Source organism: Leopardus geoffroyi, chromosome D2, assembly GCF_018350155.1.
Source record: "Leopardus geoffroyi isolate Oge1 chromosome D2, O.geoffroyi_Oge1_pat1.0, whole genome shotgun sequence".
Lineage (NCBI taxonomy): Eukaryota > Metazoa > Chordata > Mammalia > Carnivora > Felidae > Leopardus > Leopardus geoffroyi.
In genome coordinates this window covers 6,995,723-7,019,176 of record NC_059334.1, presented here as the reverse complement: position 1 = coordinate 7,019,176, position 23,454 = coordinate 6,995,723, and the positions used below count along the sequence as shown (strand labels likewise).

The window sequence follows — 23,454 nt, the reverse complement described above, 5'->3', positions numbered from 1 at the left end:
CGCTGGTCGTCTGCTAGACCACTCTCCCTGTATCTGTGCACCTGCTTCCCTTACATCCTTTAAATCTTGGCCCCAACATCACTTTTGAAACCCTGCCTACCCACACAAACCCCCTTTAATAGTGCAAACTTCCCTCCGCCGTCCGCACTCGCCTTCCCCGTTATGCAGCTGTTTTCTTTTCAACGCATCGATCACCTTCTTACATGTTACATCATGTACTTATGTGTCATATTTATTGCTTGTCGTCTAGACCCTCCCACTCGAACACAGTTCCACAAAAGCTGGGGTGTTTGCTTCTCTGTTTGTTCACTGCTGACTCCCCTGGGCCTGCAGGAGTGGCTGGCACATCGTAGGTTTGTGATAATCGTTGTAGGTTAAACGGCAGAACATAGCACAGCCCTTCCGGCACTGCCTGCCTGCTGCCAGTCCGTGCTCGGTGTGACAGCACTTGGCCTCAACCCCAGCCCCTGCTCGACCCCCACTTAGCGTCCACGCCACCCCTGCTCCCCGTGACCCCAGGCTGCCACACAACTCCTCAGCTTGTCCGCGGCTGAAAGTCTTCAAGTCCAAAGCCCTCCTCACCCTTGGCTTGCTCCCTGCCTCTGGCTCCCGTCCGAATCCCTGCAGGTGCCTCCTTTTTTTTCCGCTCGGCCACACTCCCCTGGGAAACCAGGCTGTGTCCCCAGTCTCCCCCAGCCCACCCCTGCCTCATTCCCCTGCAAAGACGAACTCTTTCTCCTGGGAAGATTTTTCTGCCGGCCATTAGAGAGGAGTGGGCCTGGGATAATAAAAACAACCAACAAGCAATTTAAAAAGTCATGCATTCTTATAAAATGTTCACAGTTGGGGGCGCCTGGGTGGTTCAGTCGGTTAAGCATCTGACTTCAGCTTAGTTTGCGATCTTGCGGTTAGTGAGATTCCAGGGGCGCCTGGGTGGCTCAGTGGGTTAAACTTCCGGCTTCGGCTCAGGTCATGATCTCACGGTCTGTGAGTTCGAGCCCCGCTTCGGGCTCTGGGCTGACAGCTCGGAGCCTGGAGCCTGGAGGGGCAGAGAGAGAGGGAGACACAGAATCTGAAGCAGGCTCCAGGCTGAGCCCCACATGGGGCTCGAACTCATGAACCGTGAGATTGTGACCTGAGCTGAAGTCGGACACTTACCCGACTGAGCCGCCCAGGCGCCCCCATTGTTTTGTTTTTAAAAACCCGCCTCGTGTCTGTGTGGAGAAGGGACTGAAGAGAAGAGCAGTGGTGTGGAAGGGTAAGCGAAGAACCTTCGCTGGAGACCCACTGAGTGGCAGTGGAGCCCCGATCAGGGTCACGGGCGAATGCAGGGCGCTTACCGCCGTGTGAAAGAACGGGGCCTCCTGGGAGGGAGTTCTCAGGACTCTCTGACCCCCCGCCCCTTTGCTCTGAGCCCTTTGACAGTCCTGTGAAGCCCACAGGCTCCTCCATCCGTGTGTCAGGGAAACGACAACTTACTTTTGCTCTCTTGGCGTTTTCCACTGGCTCTGAAAACTCAACTGACACAAGACAGGTTAACAGGAGAAAAGCGCACACGTTCATTCAATATGAATTTTGTGTGACACGGGAGCCATCAGGAGGGATGGAGACCCAAAGAAGCAGCTCGAATTGAACACTTACATACTGAGGTTGACAAAGGGTAGTAGCTTGTGAAAATGTGGCAAGGAAGGGGGCGGGGCCGGGGCAGTTCCTAGTGGGGAAGGAGCTCCGAAGATAAGGCTGAGTTGTTTGTGTGGTTTCTCTTGACTTCCGCTTTCGGTCCCTGGTGACAAAAGTGTTAACTTTTCTCTTGGTACAGGCAGGACCTCTTCCATTTCGGAGGAAGAAAAGGGGGAAGTCAGACACTCCTTCTTTAAAAAAAAAAAAAAATTAAGGTTTATTTTTGAGAGAGAGAGACAGAGACAGAGCACCAGTAGGGGAGGGGCAGGGAGAGAGGGAGACGCAGAATCCGAAGCAGGCTCCAGGCTCCGAGCTGTCAGCCCAGAGCTCGACGTGGAGCTCGAACTCACGAACTTCGAGATCACGACCTGAGCGCAAGTCGGATGCTTAACCGGCTGAGCCACCCAGGCGCCCCCAGAGACTCCTTCTTGCACTTCTGAAGTGCCTTGAGCTAAAAACAAGCCTTATACCAAAGCTGCATATTTTGGAGTGACCTATTCTGCCAACCTTTGCATACCTAAAATGAGATGTATGGGATGACCGAGAAACCAATTATATCGAAATGCAGTTATCAGAATATTAAGAACAAATTTTCATAGAGCAAAATATGTCTTTATTAACGTATTAAGTGACAAGATCCAGCAGTCTAATAACTACCGTAATGTCGAAATGGGGATGAGCATATATAATATTTCAAGATATCTGCAACAGCTCTGATGTGAAAATATCGGTGACTTGGTGACTGCCACAGCCCGGGTTCCCCCAAAGGCAGAATCTAAGCTGGAGACTGGCGTTCAGGAGGGTCACTAGTGAGTGCACCTGGGGTGGAGGGAGGAAGGGAAGGGAAGGGAAGAGGAGGGAAAGGAAAGGAAAAGGAACGGAAGTCCAGAGCTATCTTGAATCAGAGGAGGGGCCAAGCCCTACGTGTCCCAGCATTGATCGATCATTGGATAGAAGCAGTCCCAGGGAATCTGGTGACTCAGGGTGAAGTGACTCCCCACAGCTAAAGCCATCCCCAAGAGACTGATGGCTGAGGGCACTCTGCCAACAGCTTTCCAGGCACCGGGGGCGGAAATCTTCGCTCCTGGGAGAGAATCCGAGCAGCATGTCCTAACGTCCAACACAGTTGCTACGGTGCTTTGTGGTCTATGTTCATTCCCGAGGAAAATCATGAATTTCAGTCAAACGTTAGTGAAAATGAACATACCAATTTTTAGACCCCTTCCAAGTTCACAGGACCCCACACGAACCACAGGTGAGGACCAATTTCAAATGAGAAGCGAGCCCCGTAGTCAGAGGCACCGGTTAGGCTCCGTTGTTCCGTGAAACAGAGTAAGGCTGTCTTCTGCTGAAGGCAATAAGGAGCCTGTTTTCCAGAGCGAGAATAATGCCCGTTCACGAAGAAAGTCGGACACAAGGGAGTCGCCAGTCCCAGAGAGAAAGACACAGAGACAGATGTAGCTGCCTGAGTTTGTCTCAGAGTTCCAGATTTTAATCCCCCATGACAACAAATCACCCCTCCAGGTCTTGGCGTCCAAGAACACCCCCGTAGGTTTTTAAGGGCTTAATTTTCTTTCAGAGCAGTTTTTGGTTCACAGCAAAATTGAAAGGAAGGTATTGAGATCTTCCATAAATACCCTGCCCGCCACACACCTGGCCTCTGCCATTATTAACATCACTCACCAGAGCGGTTCTGTTTGTTACAGTTGATGAACCTACGTTGCCAAATCCTAACCACCCAAAGCTCATAGTTTGCATGATGGTTCACGCTTGGGGTTGTACATTCTGTAGACTTGGACAAATGTATAATGACATATATCCGTCATTACGGTGTCATACAGAATGTTTTCAATTCCCTAAAAATCCTCTGTGCTCCCCCCCTGATCATCCCTCCCCACTAACTACTGATCTTTTTACTGTCTTCATAGTTTCGCCTTTTCTGGCATGTCATATAGTTGGAATCACACAGTATGTAGCCTTTCCAGATTGCCTTCTTTCCCTTGGTAGTGTGCATTTAAGATTCCTCCAGGTACTGGGGTGCCCGGGGGGCTCCGTCGGCTGAGCATCCGATTTCAGCTCAGGTCATGATCTCCCAGTTTGTGGGTTTGAGCTCCGCATCAGGCTCTGTGCTGACAGCTCAGAGCCTGGAGCCTGCTTCGGATACTGTGTCTCCCTCTCTCTCTGCTCCTCCCCACCCCTGCCCTGTTTGTGCTCTGTCTCTCTCTCTCAAAAATAAACATTAAAAAACATTTTTTAAAGGATTCCTCCACGTGTTTGTTAAAAAAAGTATTTTTTTTAATGTTTATTTATTTTTGACAGAGAGAGACAGAGCATGAGCGGGGGAGGGGCAGAGAGAGAGGGAGACACAGAATCCGAAGCAGGTTCCAGGCTCTGAGTTGTCAGCACAGAGTCCGACGCGGGGCTGGAACTCACAGACCGCAAGGTCATGACCTGAGCCGAATTCGGATGCTTAACCGTCTGAGCCACCCAGGCGCCCCCCTCTGTGTGTTTTCAAGGCTTGGTAGCTGCTCTCTTTTTAGCATCCCTGTATCTTTATAACGCATTTTTCCCTCTAGTTTAAGTAGATGTCTGCTGCTTCCAAGGTAAAGTGCCCTGTAGAAGACAAAGAGATACTTTTGACAGCTCCCCACTTTCCCAGTTCTTGGAATCTGCAGGAATTCGGCCCGAGCAACATCTAGCAACAAATGTGGAGTCAGGAATCGGTCAAGCATTGGCCGGCACCCAGGTGTGTCAAGAAGGCTCAGATCTCCACGAAAGCATTGGCTTTCTCCTTGGAGGTCCTTGCCGTGTTCTATAACCGCTTCCGAAAACAGCTTCGACGTTTTGATGACCGCCATGCTTTAAAACGGGAAGAAAAGTAACCATTATAGTTTCTAATCTGACGGAGCAAGGCAGGCAATCATGAAATGGCATTCATCTAGATAGCAGTCTATGTTTTTAAAATCCAAAGGCTGTCGATAATGTGATCTGTATCCTTTGCTATTATGATGACATATAGCATATAAAACATTAAGCCTGTCTAATATTTAATTCATTTCAATCGTACCAGTCCGTCAAGATACAATAAATCAACAAAGAAGTCTACCAACAGCTCCACCCCCAAATATTCCCTATTGAGCAGCCCTTAGCTGTTTCTCTGTATTCATGAAACTTGAAAAATGCCCCTAAATTAGCATAGCTATTCACACATTATTTCCAGCACCAACAAAGAAATGCCATTGTAACAGTTGCTGAGTACATTTTTATGCAAAATTGATGTTAGTGACAGATTTTCAAGCATGTAATTTGTCTCCACACGTGTGTCATTTTATTTGTAAAAACTCCTGGGACAAAAAACCGGAGTTTCAAGAAATTTATTTTGTCTCCCGGCAGGTTAGAATTGATGTAAAATAATCGACCGGTAGAATTGTGTGCTGGCCTCTTACATTCAGAGTTATGGTACTGTTATAGAGCGGAAACGAAAGACATTTCCTCCCGGATCCCCTTTCTCTCTAGTATGAGGCGAAGCCCCCTCCCCCCACCCCCACCTCTAGGAAGAAGTGAAGAACGGGCATGCCAAATGACACACGCTTGGGTCTTCATTTCATTATTTGATGGGATGAAGTAACACCTCATAAATGGGATCGAGTTCCTCACCAAAACATCACGCTGCCAACCCACTTCTCCCCCTGCAGCCACCATGACTTTGAAAAGAGACTATTATAAATAAACAGCGGAGTCGCCTGATTGTAGGGTCTGAGGGGGAATACCTTCCATGGCCCGCTTTTAGCCTCCCCCAGCAGACACCCAGTTCCTTCCCAGACTCTGTCCTTGGCACCAAAGACCCAATAAGCACTAAATAATGTCCCTTGAGGGACTCACTGTCAAGTATGAAAAAAGATTATTCAGGAAACAAAGGGTTAAAACTTTTAGTGGTTGTGACCACACAAGGGTGTGGTGTAGGCAGCCTCTGGCCAAAGAGGACAGGGCTGCCATCTTTGGCCAGAGGAATGGGAGAAAGGAGGTGCAGAACCCAAGGGGGATGTAGTTGGTGAAAAAGTAAGCAGGAAGTAGGGCCACAATGAGTTGTCCAACTTCCCTTGATTGTGTACTCTCTCTTGTGAAGAGAACAACAATCCCTCACACCAATCAAAATGTGTTTGCTCCTGAGGCAGCTTTTCTCGGTGTCTTGAGGGGAGCTAGGAGACCAGGGGGTGCTCGGGCCATTTAATTCATGCCTCTGCCAGAGCTTTAGCCAGAGATCTGGAAGTCTACAAGCTCTTTCCTTTTGTGCTGGAAACACACTGGTTGTAAAGTTTTGGAAATTTTACATTGACTGTATACTATATCGTTTACTGATTTCTTCACCGGTCAAATGGGAATAACAACGCTTTCTGCCTCACAGGGTTGTTGTAAAGTGAAAGTTTATAGATACAGATATATAAACTTACAATGGGGCTTGTAGATAGTAAACTCTATTATGTGTTAGCGATTTTGTTATAACTGGCTTTAATTTTAGTTTTAAACCATCACAATTACTGTGTGGTGGAATGTTCCATCAGTCTACGTCTGCAGTGAGCGTTGTGTTCATGTTTGCATTAATGAACACTACGGGGACCGACATTTCTGCACCACGTTCCTTACAGCCCACATAGTGGGTTTTATCACCATTACCGACGCACTAGTCATGCCCATGTCAAAACTCTTCTTCCTTTGCTCCGCTGAAGGTATCGATCTCCAAAGCATATTCTACTGTGGTGCTTTTCAAACTTCTTGTCTATGAAATTAATGTAAAGGGTCTAAACCAGCATTTTGAAAAAAGCGATATAGAAAGGAGAAGTCAGATTGCACCACACGTAGTACGTAAGTTGTGTTTTGTGCAACTTCGGGTTTGTTCCGCGTGTCCATATGTCCAGGGTCGCATTCTCTGTACGGGGTCGTAGTCAAAGAGCTTTGAAAGCCACGGACTCGATGACCTGTTAGTATCTGATATCAGGGCCCGGGTTGGCCTCCTACTCAAGGCAGCACTTTTGTTAAGTCCTTTCACCCCCTGGACCTTAACAGCCTTGTCTGTAAAATGAGGGAAGGTCTCTTTCAAACTCTACTTCGTATGTGAAGGAGAAGAAGCCAGACACAAAAAGACAGATATACTGTGTGATTCCACTTATATGAGGTATAAGAGGCAAGACACGTACAACTCATGTAAGTGTACATAGAGTAGGCCGGTTCCTAGAGACGGAAAGTAGACTAGCAGTTCAAGGGGCTCTGACTGAAGACGTGTGGGGCGGTTGTTGTGTAGTGGGTAGAGAATTTCTGTTTGGGATGATGAACAGGCTCTGGAAACGGATTATGGTGACAGTCACTATTACACATGTCCTTTATGTGACTTAATGTACACTTAAAAATGGTAAGTCTTCTGTCATGTGTATTTTACCACAATAAAATAATGTCCGCACACCCCATTCACCCCCTACTTCGTAGAGAAGTGTCCAGAGATAAGTCAAGCTTCCTAAGCCCCATGTTTCTGGTACTCAGGAGACATTGCTCTAAAAGCACCATGATTTATGGAGTTTCTTTTTCTTAGCTTTTTAAAGAGTCTTTCCTTGGGCTGCCTGGGTGGTTTCGTCAGTTAAGTTTCCAACTTTGGCTCAGGTCATGATCTCGCAGTTCGTGAGTTAGAACCCAACGTCGGGCTCTGTGCTGGCAGCTCGGAGCCTGGAGGCTGCTTCAGATTCTGTCTCTCTCTCTCTCTCTCTGTCCCTCCCCCTTTCATGCTCTGTTTCTCACTCTCAAAAATAAATAAACTTAAAAACAAATAAATAAAGGGTCTCTCCTCTCCGTCTCTTGTTTGACATTACATCTGCTTTTGTCCCACTCTCATGATGCTTCCCTGCTCCGAGCCCCAATGTCCCCTCTTTCTCTCCTAAAGATCACCCAAGTCCTGCTTTGTTCTCGAGTTTCTATACCAAAGCTTTTCAAATTTCTGATTCAGGGGCAGGGCCCAAGAGTCTGCATTTTTTTTTTAATTAAAAGAAATTTTTTTTAACATTTATTCATTTCTGACAGAGAGAGATAGACAGAGTGCAAGCAGGGGAGGGTCAGAGAGAGAGGGAGACACAGAGGCTCCAGGCTCCAGGCTCCGAGCTGTCAGCACAGAGCCTGATATGGGGCTCGAGCTCACGAACTGCAAGATCATGACCTGAGCCGAAGTCAGACGTTCAACCAACTGAGCCACCCAGGCGCCCCAAGAGTCTGCATTTCTAACATTCCCCCAGGTGACAGCAGCACGGCTGCCCTGGCTGCCCACTCGAGTCACCTGCAGACCTCCCCCCCACATACAAACAGCCCCCTTCTCAGACCTCAGCTGCCCTTGTTCTTCACACATGGCTTCTGCTAGGACCGCTCTGGTCCCCTTGCCTCTCTCCACACACAGTGTGATCCTCCCTGCCTTTGTCGGCTCGTTCCTTGTGCCTGGAACACTCTTCCCTCGGTCACCTGAACGTCTCACCACCTTCCCACAGGTCTTTGCTTCCTTCTCCGTGTGGCCTTCCCTGACCATCCTGTTTGACACTCACCCCCAGCATCCCCCCTTTCCGGTTTGCCTTTTCTCTCTTATACTCATCCCCGTCAGCATGCTTTGTATCCCTCTTTTCAGTGGACCCCTGGCTCTTTCCCTCGTCAGACTACACGTCCATGAGAATGGACACCTTGGTCTGTTTTTATCCCCCGATCCCTTCCCAGCACCTAGCACGTAGTCCCTGGCACATAACATGCATTTTTTTTTTAAAAGAATGCAATTATTTATTACTTTTTAACTTCTCCTTTTTTTGTAGGCTAAGCCCCTAAAACCCAAACGCTTGGGTTGTTTTCTCAGCCTTGTCTGTAGGCTGAGCTCGCTTGTAGCCGTGTGTGACGGCCAGTGCTGGGCTTTCTGACCTCCTCATTCATTTCTACGCCATCCTTTCTGGCGACTTTGCTCCTGGACCCTTCCTTTTCTGCCTGTGGACAGTGCAGCCTCCTCTGGGAGGAATGAGCCCATTTAAGGTTCTCATCTGCAGTAAGGCGGCTTACTGGGTAGACGGTCTCCAGACCCTGGAGATACTTAGTGCGCAATCCCGGCCAGAACGACGTTAACAGACCGGGCGGGGACTTTGAAAGTCTGAATCTATTGGCCAGCGCACAATTCAGAAATACCAGACGGGGCTGGGTGTGAACAAAGGCATTTATCGCTCACAGCTCTGGAAGGCGACGTCCCAGGCTCCGGCAGATTCCGTGTGTGCTGGGGACCTGCTTCCTGGTTCACAGACAACTGTGTCTCCTCTGGTTCTCCGTGGCAGAAGCCGCTAACACAGCTCTCTGGGGTCTCTTGCATAAGGGCTCGGATCCCACTCTTGAGAACCCCTCCCTCATGACCTAATCACCTCCCAAGGCCTTACCTCCTCACAGCCTCATGTTGTGCGTTAGGACTCTTACCCAGAAATTTGAGGGGGGCTCGGATACGTGTGGTCCACAACATGACTAACGACTAACGGATTTGTCGGTATCTTCCCCTATCTCGGTCTGTGATCCGGGGAGAGAATTTTGTCTAGTTGACCAGGAATTCTATAAAACAGGTGGGAGATTCTGGTATAAAGTTTTCTCTTCCTGCTCACTAAGGATCTGTCTCAGGAAGTCGTTTGTGGAGCAAGGACGATTGTGAAATTCTTCCTCTCTCTCCTTTTTAAGGAAACTGGGGAAACCACTCAGCCCAGTGTGGCCAGGAGGATGGGTCTCTGTTGGGATATTTTCTGGTCTGCTATTCTCCCCTGGTCATTCTTAGTTTCGTGTTACGGACATGATCCAGGCTGGCGTTTCCCACCCGCCGGAGGCCGCCCGTCCCTGCCCGCTCACAGCTCACTCTCTGGGGGGCCTGTGCTCTGAGAGGTGCCAGCCGCCCTCCTTCTCTGCCTCGCCCTCAAGCACGTCCTCTGTGGCTCCGCACTACCCTTGTTGTACTTGGGCTACTTCTGGCGTTGGGGGGAGGGGTTCACAGTGACTTCCAGACTGGGTACAGAGGAAGTGTTCTCTGCTGGAGGCGGGGGACGGCTGGGGGGCTCAGTCGCTTGAGCAGGACTCTTGATTTCAGTTCCGGTCATGATCTCACAGTTCGTGAGTTCAAACCCCACGTCGGGCTGGGGATCCTCTCTCTCCCTCTCTCTCTCTGCTCCTCTCCCCTGCTCATGTTTTCTCCCTCTCAAAATAAATAAACTTAAAACAAAAAATAGAAATGTTCTCTGCGGGGCAGGGGAGATGCCCGGGGGGTGGAGGGTCTGAGTGCACTGCACGCGTATCTCCTTTAGGAAGGACTAAGTCTCCTTAGGATTTCTTCTGCCAGCTGCTGGGAGATGCCTCAGCTGAAGAGTCCCTGGCCCAAGGTCGTGCCTGCTGGAGGCCCGCGTCCCGTAGCTGACAGACTAGGGGCATGAAGATTCCGCCCTCCAGCCCTTAGTCAAGTCACCACTGAAGGCTCAGCCCATTTTCAAAACTCCCCCCAGGATCCGCGGAGGCTTTATTTGACACTGAGTCTCACGTGGACTTCTGTCTGCCCCGTGGGCTGAGTCCCCTGCCCTGCCCTCCCACCCTCCACCCTCCATCTCAGAGCTGGCTCCCTGGGGACCTCAGCGCCGCATTCCTGCCATTTCACATCGTCCGCCATCTCTCAGCGAGCCTCTGGTGTCTCGTGAGGGATCCTCCTCCCACAACTTCCCCGGCAAGAGTCCTGGGAAACGGAGGGTCTGGGCAGCTACTCCAGAAAGAGACGCGGGCAGAGGGGAAGCAAGGCCAAGTTCAGTGTGGGAGCAGGGGCTTGAGCTCTGGGGAGTGGTCTCAGGTGGCAATCCGTGGGCTAGAACCAAGGCAGAGGTGGGGGTGGAAATAGCAATATTAATCTCGGGGCCTGGAAAGACAGGAGGGGAGAGGGTGAGGTAGGAGGGGGACGATTTGGAGTCCAGAGGTCTGGTCAGTGGTTAGATATAGAGACAACCAATTAGTCAAGTTAGACAACATTTACACACACACACACACACACACACACACACACACACACACACCCCTGCTACCTTGGGAGAAAGCAATGAGCTTAAGGAACACTATACATTTGAATTAGTTCCCCTTTCCAAGCCATTACTCTGCAGAATGACAGATTAACTTTCTTATTAAAAATTCCCCGATAGATTCCTCGAACTCGTTCTCCATCACACCCATTACATACGGGTGACACATCTCCAGGAAACCCAGTGGAAACACAAGCTATAAATAGGACATCTATATTTATGAGTGCAGGAAAGAAGTGTCGGCCAATGTCAGGAAGCAAGAAGAGGGGTGGCAGGGTCCCGGAGAAGGGGCAGCGAGAGGGGAGTCCTGTGACTCTGCTCAGTTCCCTCAGGCCTAGAAAATTTGCATTTTGGTTAAGTTCAGTAGATGCCGCTGCTCCGGTAGAGAGGAGAAAAATCATCTCGTTTCCTTGGATGCAATCTGTCCCGTTTATGATTCCGAACCGGTAGAATGTTTGCGTATACAATTCTGACGCCCTGTCCTCACGTGTGCATATGCATCCAGAGTGTAGCGTTTACAGCAAATCCTAGTGGGGGCCTCTTCAATGGTCACCTGCCCAGGTCATTCTTAGTTCATGCAGTGGCTTGTCATCTACAAGGACCTTGATTTCTCTCTTGCTGTTTCCTCCCAGGACAAGAGGCTTTTGAGTGAGCCCCACAGTAATGGCCGTCACCATCACCTGCTCTGTCCCCTGTGCTTGTGAGCACTGAGCACCCCATCCAGAAATGCCGTGGTTAGTGCTTTGTCTGCCTCCATGTGTTATAGATGCATGTTATGTTCTATATAATAAAGTATATATGTATATTTATAGACCTTATTATGTATATTGTATATAGATGCCATAGTATTACGAATAATAATACACAGGCAGGAAATAAAGTCAGTCAATCCCTAAAAGCTTGCTGTCTTAGTTTACTAAGGCTGCTGTAACAAGTTACCATAGACTGGGTGGCCTTAACAGTAGAATTGTGGCCCAGTAGGGTTTGGCTCCTGGGGAGACCCCTCTTCCTGGCTTTGTAACGAGCTGCCGTCTCGCTGTGTCCTCGCATGAAGGAGACATAGAAATCTTTCTCTCTTCCTCTTCTTTATTTTTTTAAGTTTATTTATTCACTTGCTTTTGAGAGAGAGCGAGAGGAGGGGAAGGGCAGAGAGAGAGAGGGAGAGAGGGAATTCCAAGCAGGTTCTGCGCCAACAGCGTGTGGGGCTCAAACTCACGAGCCGTGAGATCATGACCTGAGCTGAAATCAAGAGTCAGATGCTCATCCGACTGAACCACCCCGAGTGCCCCTCTCTCTTCCTCGTCTTGTAAGGCTCCCAATCCTATCGGATTAGGGCTCCCCCTAAGCCCTCGTTTAACCTTAGTACCTCCCAAATGCCCTATTTCCAAGTATAGTCGCTTTGGGGGTTAGAACTTCAACATACAAATTTTGGGAGACACAGTTCAATCCGTAGCAACTGCTAAATGCAAAGGGGCTAAATACCTAGATGTGCCAATAATGGCAAAACGCAAGCACCGTCACATATGTCTGTCTGGTGCAACACCCGTTATCCATTAGTCTAATAGTAACATGTTAAAAAAACAAACAAACACCAAAACCCTTGTGTTTCTTTCTAGAACGACGGAAGATTCTCAGCCACCAAGTCGTTTCCAAAGAAAAAAATTTTTTTTCCTTTTTTGTTTTCCGACTTTCAAAAAAATTTCAGACCTACAGACAAGTGGAAAGAATAATACACACATTTACATCCTTGCCATTTTGGCACATTCCCTCACATCCCAGTCACAGCCTCTCAGCTTGGGATGTAACTCAAAGGCCATTTGAGTCACCCATCACCTCTGACACACACTCAGTCTAGACGGGCCATCCGGCCTCCGCTTCTAGATCTCTGGTGATGGGGAACTAGACTCTTTGAGCCAGCCCCTTCTGTTTTTAGAGGCCTCTGCTTGTGTCTGAGTTTATGCTTAGAATAAACTGAGATCTGGCCCTCTGTGGCTTCCTCAGTTGTGCTTTATTTAACACTCTAGCCAGACAGACTAATTCTAGTTCCCTTCTCATGTGACGGCTTGAAAATGTTTGACGGGAGCGGAGCTCCTGGCCTCTTCCTTACTGGGAGGGAAAACGGTCCCCCCCGATGCCTTATTTGGAGCCGTAAGGAGTCCTTACTTGCTTGGGTAGGGGGTACACGTATTCACACACCGTGACTCGAAGTTGACTAGACAATGAGGCTTCCTTATCTCCTCTAACGGGTGGGATTTTCCACGTTGGGCCTGCCAGGTAACTGAGTCTCTTTGGGGTATGCAGACATTGGGAGTCCCCAAGACCACCCTCGGTTTCAATAATTCACCCCAAGATTCACAGAACTCAGTGAGCGCTGTTTGACTCACAATTATGGTTCATTACAGCAGAAGGTTACAGAGTAAAGGTGGCCACGGGAAGCAACGCCTGAAGCCGAGGCCCAGAGCGTTCCAAGCACAAAGCTTCTGGTGTCTTCCCCCGGTAGAGAGTCTGACGGCACTGCCTCCTCCCGGCACCGAAGCGTGACCATGGGCAGAGGGTTGCCAGGCAGGGGAGCTCACTCGAGGCTCGGGGTCCGGAGTTTTCCCTGGGGCTCGTCACGCAGCTCTGGTCGACCGCCTGCACGACGTCAGCTTCCGGCCCCTGCAGAGGCTGGGCTGATAGGGTGGCCCAGAGCCCCCTCATGAATCACACTGTTAGAACGGGTAGAACGGGCGATGCTAAGGCTCCCAGATGGACAAAGACACTCTTATCAGGCAGGACATTCCAAGGGCTCAGAGATTATCTCTCAGGACAAAGGCCAGACTTCTTTCCGGGCGGAATTCACTTTCCCACCCAGGGCGGATGAGTCATCTTTCCTGTTTCTTCCCCGCCCGTTTCCACCGGTCTGCAGTCCTCTGCTGGCAGGCGTCTGGGCCGGCAGACCCCGCGGTGACAGGGTGCACGGGGCTGCCCCGTCCCTGCCTCCGCTTTGGGGTGGCTGACCCTCCAGGCCTCCCCAAGGGCAGCGTGGCTCGCTCCGACTCACCCCACCAGCTCTGCTGGGCCCGCAGATCCCACCAGTCTAGGCGGCCCTCTCTCCCTGGCTCCTGGCCTAGGCGTCTGCCCTTCAGCCTTGAGGTCCGGTCACCTCACACCTAACCGCAGAGGCCCTACCTTAGCAGGCCCTGAGGCCATCGGTTCTGTCACCTACCTTGTGGTACCCCACAGGAGGCCGTGGGAGCTTCTGGGGCCCTTCCATGCCCCTCACCAGCCAGCGCAGGCTTGGGAGGGGGCGCACCGGCCCCCCCTCTGCCGAACGGTGCCCCCATCTGTCCATCTCCCCTGTGCTGTGGTGTCCCAGGGAGGCCCGTCTGCTTGGCGCTCTCTGCTCAGAAGGACTGGGCCACTGTCCCCTTTGCTTCCCTCTTTCCCCCCGCTTCCAGACTGTGCCCCGGGCAGGACAGGCCCCCTTGGTTGTCTTTTTGCCTTCTTGCCTTCGGTTATTTTCCCCACCGCCCACCGCCCACTGGGCCAGAAGGAAGGACTTCCTTTACGTGGGGTTTTCCTCTCACCTGGTCGAGGATTCCCTCGGGCTCTGCTACCTGAGTGGCTGCGGGGGAAGTAGACTTACAACTTAAAAGAAAGAAAACTATTTTCAAAACATTACCTATATTACACCTGTGTAAAGAGCTGGACAGCAGTGAAAGCCTGGGGCCCACAGAGAGCGGGGAAGCCGTCCTGTCTCACCCTCCTTCCCGCCTTCCTCGGGGCTGAAGGGCCCACAGAAGCTGAACAACTTCAAGGGCGTGGGTTTGGAAATGGAAGGGGTTCGCGATTCCCTCGCCTGTCAATTTCCACGGCAGTGCGGATAGCTGCCATTTACGTCAACACGAGATGCCCCGTGTTGTGCTAACGTTAAGCAGTCCTCCCCAAAGGCTGATCATCACCCCCATTTTGCTAACGAGAAAACCGAGGCTCGGGGAAGTCATTTGTCCCATGTCTCACAGCTGGTGAGTGCTGTGTGCAGGGGTTTAAACCCAGCACCATCTGACTGCAGAGATCTGCACTAATTAACCATTCCCTTCAACTGCCTTTCGGTGAGGCTTTTCCCGTTTCTGGCTTCCTCCTTACTGCCTTACGAAGGCATTCGGTGAAGCACAACTTTATGCTTAGTTGCATGCACTGTTTTGCAAACTTCCAAGGATTCCCCTGATGATAGAGTGGTGGCATTTAAAACCCGCTCGGGGGTTGGCAAGCATCCCCCCACATCCTGCTGGGATTACTGAGGGAATCAGCCGCTTGGGACTCCACCTTCCTAATCGGCTCTTAAGGGAACTTGTAATGAACCTAATTGGAAGCATTACTTGGTTCCCTGCAGGATTATTTTACATAAACCAGCAGCAGGAAAGGTACTAAAATCAATAAATGAGAGAGAGAGAGAGAGAGAGAGAGTTGAAAATGTAGAGCTAAAGTCAGGATGGCAGGTTGCAGGTAGGACGCTGACCTTGTAGCTCAGGAGGAGAGTCTGGGGCACCTTTTAAAAAAAATGTTTATTTATTTTTGGGAGAGAGTGTGTGTGCCTACGCAAGCAGGAGAGGGGCAGAGAAGAGAGAATCCCAGGCAGGCTTCATGCTGTCAGTGCAGAGCCCAATGTGGGGCTCGAACTCATGAACCATGAGATCATGACCTGAGTCGCAATGCAGTCGGACGCTTAACCGACTGAGCCACGCAGGGGGCCCTCGTGTACCTTGCGATAACCTGCTATAGGTGCAAAAGAAATTTATGACTTGGATATGGGAACTCTGGACACGGGTTTTTCCTTTCAACATTTGATAAGCTAAGTTGTGGGAATTTCTGTGGGTGTTGATTAAAAAAGTGCAGGGCACTTGGCTATGCAACTGTGATCTTGACTGTCCTGGGGCTTCATTCGGTTATTCACTCACCCATTAAAGAGTTGAGCTGGGCCTGAAGGGTTGGGGAGGATTGTGACAGATGGAGATGTTGGGGCTGGGCACTGGTGGCGTCCATAGTGAGATGAGACCTAAGGATGGGGACATCCGGCTCCTGTTTGGGGCAGGAAGGGTTGTCTCCTGCAGCCAGAATTTCAGAAGGAGGAAAGAAAGAGAGAGATAAAGCCAGAAGACTAGACCAGGATCAAATTGCGTAAAATGATGATTGCTAAGGGCCCAGGAGCAGCGCTCAGTGGGAGCCCCCAGCAGCCCCAGAAAGGCAAAACAGCGGAGGCTCTGAGCGTGGGCGGGAGGCCCTTCCGTCGGCCCCTGCCTCGTGGCGCTCCCACCATGTGAGTCTTGCCGGTCCCTCCTGGTGAGTTTCCACTGTCCACCAGAGGGGTATGTTTGGTCTTCTTCTCCTTCTTTCTCCCCCTTCGTGATGATGTCTTTTCGTTCACTGGTTTGGGTTAACACTTCTGGGGAGGTGATTCTCAGACAGCAATGTTGTGGGGGTCATGGGAGCAGTGGCCAGATGCCCGCCACAAGGGATGACTCAGAAGCACAGGGGGTGACCGGCAGTGGAGGGAGGACAGAAGGATGTGGGTCTTCAAACCGTCCTGGGGTCGGCAGTGTAGGAGGAAGCCAAGCCTGGAGGAGGGTGTGAAGTCACGGGGCGCTACGAGGAGGTGATTCAGGTCCCGAGTTAGGGAGAAGGCACCAAGAGTTGAAATGTAGTAAATGACCAGGTTAAAAGTCTTCGCCAAATAGTCTGCAGCTACTCAAAATCAACTCCCTTAATACCTCGCACGTCCGAAGGTCTCTGCCTCTGAGGGATAAGAGATGCTCAGTTCCTTCTAAGATAGCATTTTCTTAAAGCAGAAACAATACAAACCTGAAACCCATTTCGTCACGGGCGTAAGAAGTCCTTCGTCCGGAAGTTCCGTCTGTGTGAAATCAAATGTGCGAGTGACTGAATTGTTAAGCGAGCTTTTCCTCCCATCGGTGTCTAACCCGTGTCTCAGTGCCTCCATGGAGTCTCTGAGCTCCGGGGCCCCTTGTTTCTGACTCGTTCATTCCATTCCAGGCGGTGGCCTGAGTAGCAACTTTCTTTCTCTTTTTAAAAATACGGAGACCAGTGTGTTTTCGTTTTTAATATTCTAAATTCATTCCTTGTCCTTTTGGCACAACAGGGCATTTGTATAATAATTTCTTTGTTTCTCTTTAAGAAGCAAGTAGATGTAACGGGTATTTTTTTTTTTTTTTTCCAGGCCACGCTGACCAGGAGTCTAAACAAATCCACTGACTCAATGTTTTTCTAGCTCACTTTCTTCAGGGTTTGACTGTTCCTTTTTAAGGGCAACAGTCACCATTATTATTATTATTTTAAGAATATAAAGATAAACCTTAAACTATAAATATCTTTGGGAGGGGGTTCCTCAAAAAATGAACATCCCTTTTAAGGCACGAATAAACAACATCTAACAGATCCCTTTCTAAAGGGAAGATTTGAAACGGGGGGATACCAGCTGGGAAAAGGAGACGAGGAGTAGAAAGGGAGGCTTATAGCACCTGAGTGGCTCCCAGAAAACTGGGGAACCACAAACCAATCTAGAACCACTTCCTGGTTTTGCTCAGGGCTGTCCGAGTTAAAGATTCACATTAAAATCAGGTGCGTTGCTCTCCGTTTTCCTTTCTTTAAGTCTGAAATCCAAGTTGGATATCTTCACTAAGTGGGATGCTCTTTTGTTTTCACTGTTGTGCACGGACAAAGCTCTATAAATGGTCTGCCAGTGAATTGGAATAAATTGAGTTTAAACTGATTTTTAGGGATATTATAAAATGTGTTGACTGCTTTGAAAAGAACAAAAGCAACTCTGAACAATGGCTGTTAGAAGCAGCTGAGATGGTGGAAAATTGCTTTATACTATTAAAAAAAAACACAACACTCATTGACAAAGAAATGTTTCCTTTCAAAAATGGAAACTCTATCAGAGATGTAGTGCTATGCACAGCTAGTTGTTCCTAAAATATACTGAACTGTTAGCAAACTCATTAATTAGGGTCCTGTATGTAGCAACATCTGTTTAAAGTGACACTTCTGTTCTTTACTGCGTATTTCATAAGATGCACACTTCTGTCCTTTCATTGCACAAGCATGGAATCAATTACAGTCTTGAAATTCCCCACCAGAGGTCTAATTTAGGTGACTGCTGAGACAAACGTGCTTCAGAACTCAGCCACAACGGAATCCTGAGTTTGTAACAGAGACTCCTTACAGCGGGATACCATCTCCGGTGATAGGTACTGGAATGACCCGTATCTCCAGGCAACTGGGGTCTTCTCACAGACCCTAGGCGGAGACTGAGTGCTAACAGAACTGACGCAGTGCGGCTCACCTGACGTTTAACAGAATGTTTTGATTGGCCTGTTTCCAGAGGACCAATGATCCAAACACCTGCTATGCTAATTCTTGTGGGGCACCTTGGACAGTAAGTACAATCACCCGTGTAAATAAAGCCTGTTTGTCGACCCTGGCCACAAGTATTTTAAAGCTAATGCCTAAATTCCTCCCTCAAAGGTTCTGACTTAATTGGTCTGGGATGCAGCCTGGACCTGGGATTTTTTACAGGCTCCCGTGTAGTTGAAAGAAGCAGCCAAGGTTGTGAATTTCAAAGGCTGATAGCTTCACAGATCTGGCCGTGACTCCATAGCAGCTGGCAGTTTCCTCTTATGCCTAATGATTCCATTTCAGGTAGCCAGAGAGTGGTGATGTTTTCCTAGGAAATAGATACCCAGATTTGAACCCTCCTTGGCCTTGCTGAAATGTGTATTTGTGAGAGCGGGCTCCCCGGCCTGAGTACTTTTTATATCTCCTCAGGTGGTTCTGAGATACAGCCAGGCTTGCAGATTCCTGCTTTGGAAGGTCTCTAGACCCAGCCAGGTGACACTCTTTCAACGAGGAAAGCTGAAGAAGCTACATGTGATTATGCATCAAAGCATTTCATTTAAAGATGGAATTTTTAGTAACAATTCGATTATCGTTGCTATGACACATCTAATCGGTTCTGGTTAGACTAGGCTTCTCGGTCTAACTTACAGTACCTGGGAGGTATAACCTAGTACCTCGGCAAATTGTACCGAGGTAAAAGAAAAGTGGCATTATGAATGTATTTGGATTTATGTTTTTAATTTTTTTTTGTTTTTTTTTATATTAAATATAATTTATTGTCGAATCGGTTTCCATACGACACTCAGTGCTCATCCCAACAGTGCCTCCTCCATGCCCATCACCCACTTTCGAATGTATTTGGATTTAACAATTTTCTTACCTAAACATCGAAAGTCTGTCACCAGTACCAGAATTTCTTTTCGGTGGTTGTAGGGTGTACTTATTTCGGGTTACTCTAGGCTGCTCATCTGAGCCCAAGTGCTACTTCCCTGGTTAGAATCCACCCTTTGTTATTACTGAGGACTTCCTTCTTGGTGTCTCCCCTACAGGAGAAATTACTATTTTTTCTCAACTGAGGCTATACCTCACCTGCTCTTCTGAGCCTTTGGTCCTGACCATTCTTTCGGTGTTGGGGTAGAGGGCCCTTCATGGTCTTTTCATTGTCGCCCCGTCTGCAGTTAGACTTCTCTTTCAGTTAACTCCCTTTTGATTTGTGGCTCAATTTCATTCATAGCCTGCTCTTGGTTAAGACGGTGATTCATTATTGAAGGATTGCAGACTACCTTTACTTCTAAATTTGTTTCCAGATGCTTCTTATGGAAGCAAACCGTGCTTTGGAAAACATCGATTGCTCAAAGTTGTCATTCATTGCTGAGGCTACGGCTCTTTTTTGGTATGGGTAACAGTCAGGAGCACAGAACCTTGTGCATAAAAGGCACCGTTTGGATGAAGGAATAGCAAATATTTAAGGCCAACAGTTTTTTTCTAAGATCGTAAACCTTCTACATCCATTATTCTACATTATATTACCTAGTTCTTCAGTATTCTTTCTTTCTTCCAGTAGACATTTTGTAAGAGCTTGGACAAGATGCAACAGATCTAGATGCGGGGGGGGAGGGGGGGAGGGAGGTGATAAAATGCAGCCTAACTTGACAACAAGGATCATGTCTTGGATTATGTCTCATGTGTAGACAATTAATGGATGTTTTGGAATGACTAATGATAAACAGCAAAGCAAGAACATGAAATGGTGAAAAATGGCCACCTCCATTTTGGATGATATCAAGGTTCAGAAAGACCTCTTAAAAATTGAACTTCTGTTTGGGGAAAGATAGAGTAGACTTACTTTTTCCCATTCCTGCCACTAAGTACAACTAAAACCCCTGGATATTACATATAAAATAAACATGAGCCTCTGAAAGGTTGAAAGTAGAAAGTAGACCCAAGGCACAACAAGGTAGTTGGTCACCTGGCTTATCTTTTATCCCATACATTCCATCCCTGGAGGTGAAGAAGCTGGCATCCCAGAAATGCCAATGAGCCCAGACATATAGAGCCCCAATGAAATAAAGCCCCTGCTCTCTTTAGCCAAAAAAAAACTAGAGAAGGGGCAAATAGAATTCAGCAACATATATGATAATTCTATAGCATGGCCAGGTGGGGGTTATCCCAGTGATACAAGGCTGATTCAGTATTTGAAAATTTGACTACATAATTTATCATATTAATAGACTTATGAAAAAAACACAAATAATCGTATCAATCAATGGATGCAGAAAGATTTTGACAAACTTAACAGCCATGTCATGATTTAAAAAAAAAAATCAGACATGATACTTACTGGTGAGATCAGGAATTGAGTCAGGGTGTCCATTGTCACCATTCTTATTCAGCATATTACTGGAAGTTCTAGCCAGTGCAATAAGACAAGAAAAAGAAATAAAAAGCATACAGATGAGAAAGGAAGAAATAAAATGATCCCTATTTGTAGATTACATGATTGTCTACACAGAAAATCCCAAGGAATCTGGGAAAAAACTCCTATAGCTAATAAGTGAGCTCAAAAGAAAAAGAAACAACCCAGCATACCAGATGGACACACAAATATCAACTGTATTTCTATATATTAGCAATGAACATACGGCCACTGAATTAAAAATGTATTACTCTTTGTAATCATTCAAAAAAAGGAGAATACTCAGATGTAAAAATCTATATGTAAAACATCTACAGGACTTGTAAGCTGACAATTAAGTAACGTTGATGAACGATATCAAAGAAGATCTCAATAAATGGAAAGAGGTCATAGATTGGAAGACCCAATATAGTAAAGATATCAATTCTCCCAAATTAACATACGGTTTTAATGTGATTCCTATAAAATCCCTGTAAGATTTTTTTTATAGATATGGACAACATTATTCTAAAATTCATATGGAAAAGCAAAGGAAATACAATAGCTGAAACAATTTGAAAAGGAAGAGTGAAGTGAAAGGAACCAGTCTAACTAGTTTCAAGACTTATTATGTAGCTACTATAGTCAAGACTCTATGATACTGTCCGAGGAAGTAGAAATGTAGATTGAGAGAACAGAACAGAAAACCCACAGTTCGGCTCACACAGATATGCACAACTGATGTTTTGACACAGGTGCAAAAGAAATTCAATGGAGAAAAGAGTGCCTTCTCAACAAATGGTATTGAGCAGTCCATAGGCAAAAGAGTGAAACCTGACGTGATACTCATACTTTATACAAAAATTGACTCAAAATGATTCGTAGATTTAAATGTAAAACACAAAACTATCAAACTTTTAGTAAAACACAGAGGAGACAATCTTAGTGACCTAAGACTAGGCAAACAGTTCTTAGGCTTGACCCCAAAAGTATGATTTATAACAGGAAAAACTGATACATTGGACTTCATCACCATTACAAACTTTTTGCCCTACAAAAGACTCCGTTAAGAGGATGAAAAAACAAGTTCACAAGTGAGAAAACTTGTTTTCTAACAAGCAGACAAAAACATATTCAGCCTCATTAGCCATTAGGGAAATACAAATGAAAACCACAACAAGGTATTGCCACACACCTATCAAAGTGGCTTAAATAAAAAATAGTGACATTACATGCTGCTGAGAATGAGGACGAGCTGGGCTACCCACACATTACTGGTGGGAATGTAAAAAGGTGTAGCCACTCTGGAAACAGTTTGATAGGCTCTTTATGTCTGATAGTTCCTACAGGTTACTACCATACAACCTAGCAATGACACCACTGGGCATTAATCCCACAAAAACATGTACACAAATGTTTATAACAGCTCTATTCATCATCTCCAAACGCTGGAAACAACCCAGATGTCCTTCAGTGTATGAACAGTTAAACACACTGTGGAACGCCCATACCAGGTGATATCACCACTCAGCACAAAAGGGAGCAAATTGTTGATACGTGCAACAATGTGTATGAATCGCTAGGCAACTATGCTTACAGGGAAAAAATGCAATCCCAAAGGGTTAAATACTATATTATTCCATTTAAATAACATTGTTGAAGTGGTAAGATTCTAGAAGCAGAGAATAGTGAGAACAGCAGTCAGCAGGAGTCAAGGAGTTGGGGAAAATGAGGGAGTGGACATTGGGATAAAACGGCAGCTGGAGGGATCTTGACGATGTTAAAAATATTCTGTATCCTGACTGTATCAATGTCAATATCCTGCTTGCCATGCTGCACTCTAGTTTTGCAAGATGTTGTCATTGAAGAAAACTGGACAAAGCGTACATGAGATCACCCTGTATGGCTTCTTACACATTCATGTGAATCTACAGTTCTTTCAAGATTAAAAAGTTTAATAATCGTAATTAAAAAATCCAAATCTTGGGGTGCCTGGGTGGCTCAGTCGGTTAAGCGTCCAACTTTGGCTCAGGTCACGATCTCACGGTTTGTGGGTTTGAGCCCCGTGTTGGGCTTTGTGCTGACAGCTCAGAGCCTGGAGCCTGCTTCGGATTCTGTGTCTCCCTCTCTCTCTGCCCCTCCCCTGCTCGTGCTCTGTCTCTCTCTTCCTCTCAAAACGGAATAAACGTTAAAATTTTTTTAAAAAACTTCACCATTATGGTACGGTAAACTCAAAATGCTTCATGGTGCTTGATGAAGACTTGTCTGGTCTGGCCCAGTGATTCCCGACCCTGGCAGCTTGTGAAAATTATGTATGGAGCTTATAAAGAATACTGATGCCTGAGCATTACTCCAGCTAATTAGATCAGGATCTCTGTGGGGTAACTAGATAATAATTAGTATTTTCTTTGATCACCGGTCACTACAGACCATAGGCTCCATGAAGCCTGTTTTTGCTCTCCATTGTAGGGCTAGCTCCTAACTCAGTGTCTGTCCTCTGGGACTTGCTCAGTTCATATATGCAAAATCAGAGGTGCTAGGTACACATGTGGGGTGAGAGGTGCCGGGTACACGTGTGTGGGGTGAGAGGTGCTCAGTACTTATATATGAGGTGGGAGGTGCTCAGAATGTATATGGGAGGTGAGAGGTGCTCAGTAGGTACATGCAGGGTGGGAGGTGCTCAGTACATACATGCAGCGTGGGAGGTGCTCAGTACTTACATGCGAGGTGGGAGGTGCTCAGTACATATACACGAGGTGGGAGGTGCTCAGTACTTACATGCGAGGTAGGAGGTGCTCAGTACTTATATGCAAGGTGGGAGGTGCTCAGTATGTATATGGGAGGTGAGAGGTGCTCAGTATTTAAATGCGAGGTGGGAGGTGCTCAGTA

At 47.5% G+C, this 23,454-nt stretch overlaps 1 long non-coding RNA gene across 1 annotated transcript in view; it reads left to right on the top strand.

Moving 5' to 3' along the window:
• The window catches only part of LOC123576391, a 105,366-nt gene extending 93,696 nt beyond the window's left edge, over nt 1-11,670 (top strand). Inside the window, exon 6 of the long non-coding RNA XR_006701359.1 lies at nt 11,405-11,670. This is a non-coding gene — a long non-coding RNA (uncharacterized LOC123576391). The remainder of the gene's footprint in view (nt 1-11,404) is intronic.
• The last annotated feature ends 11,784 nt before the right edge of the window (nt 11,671-23,454 follow it).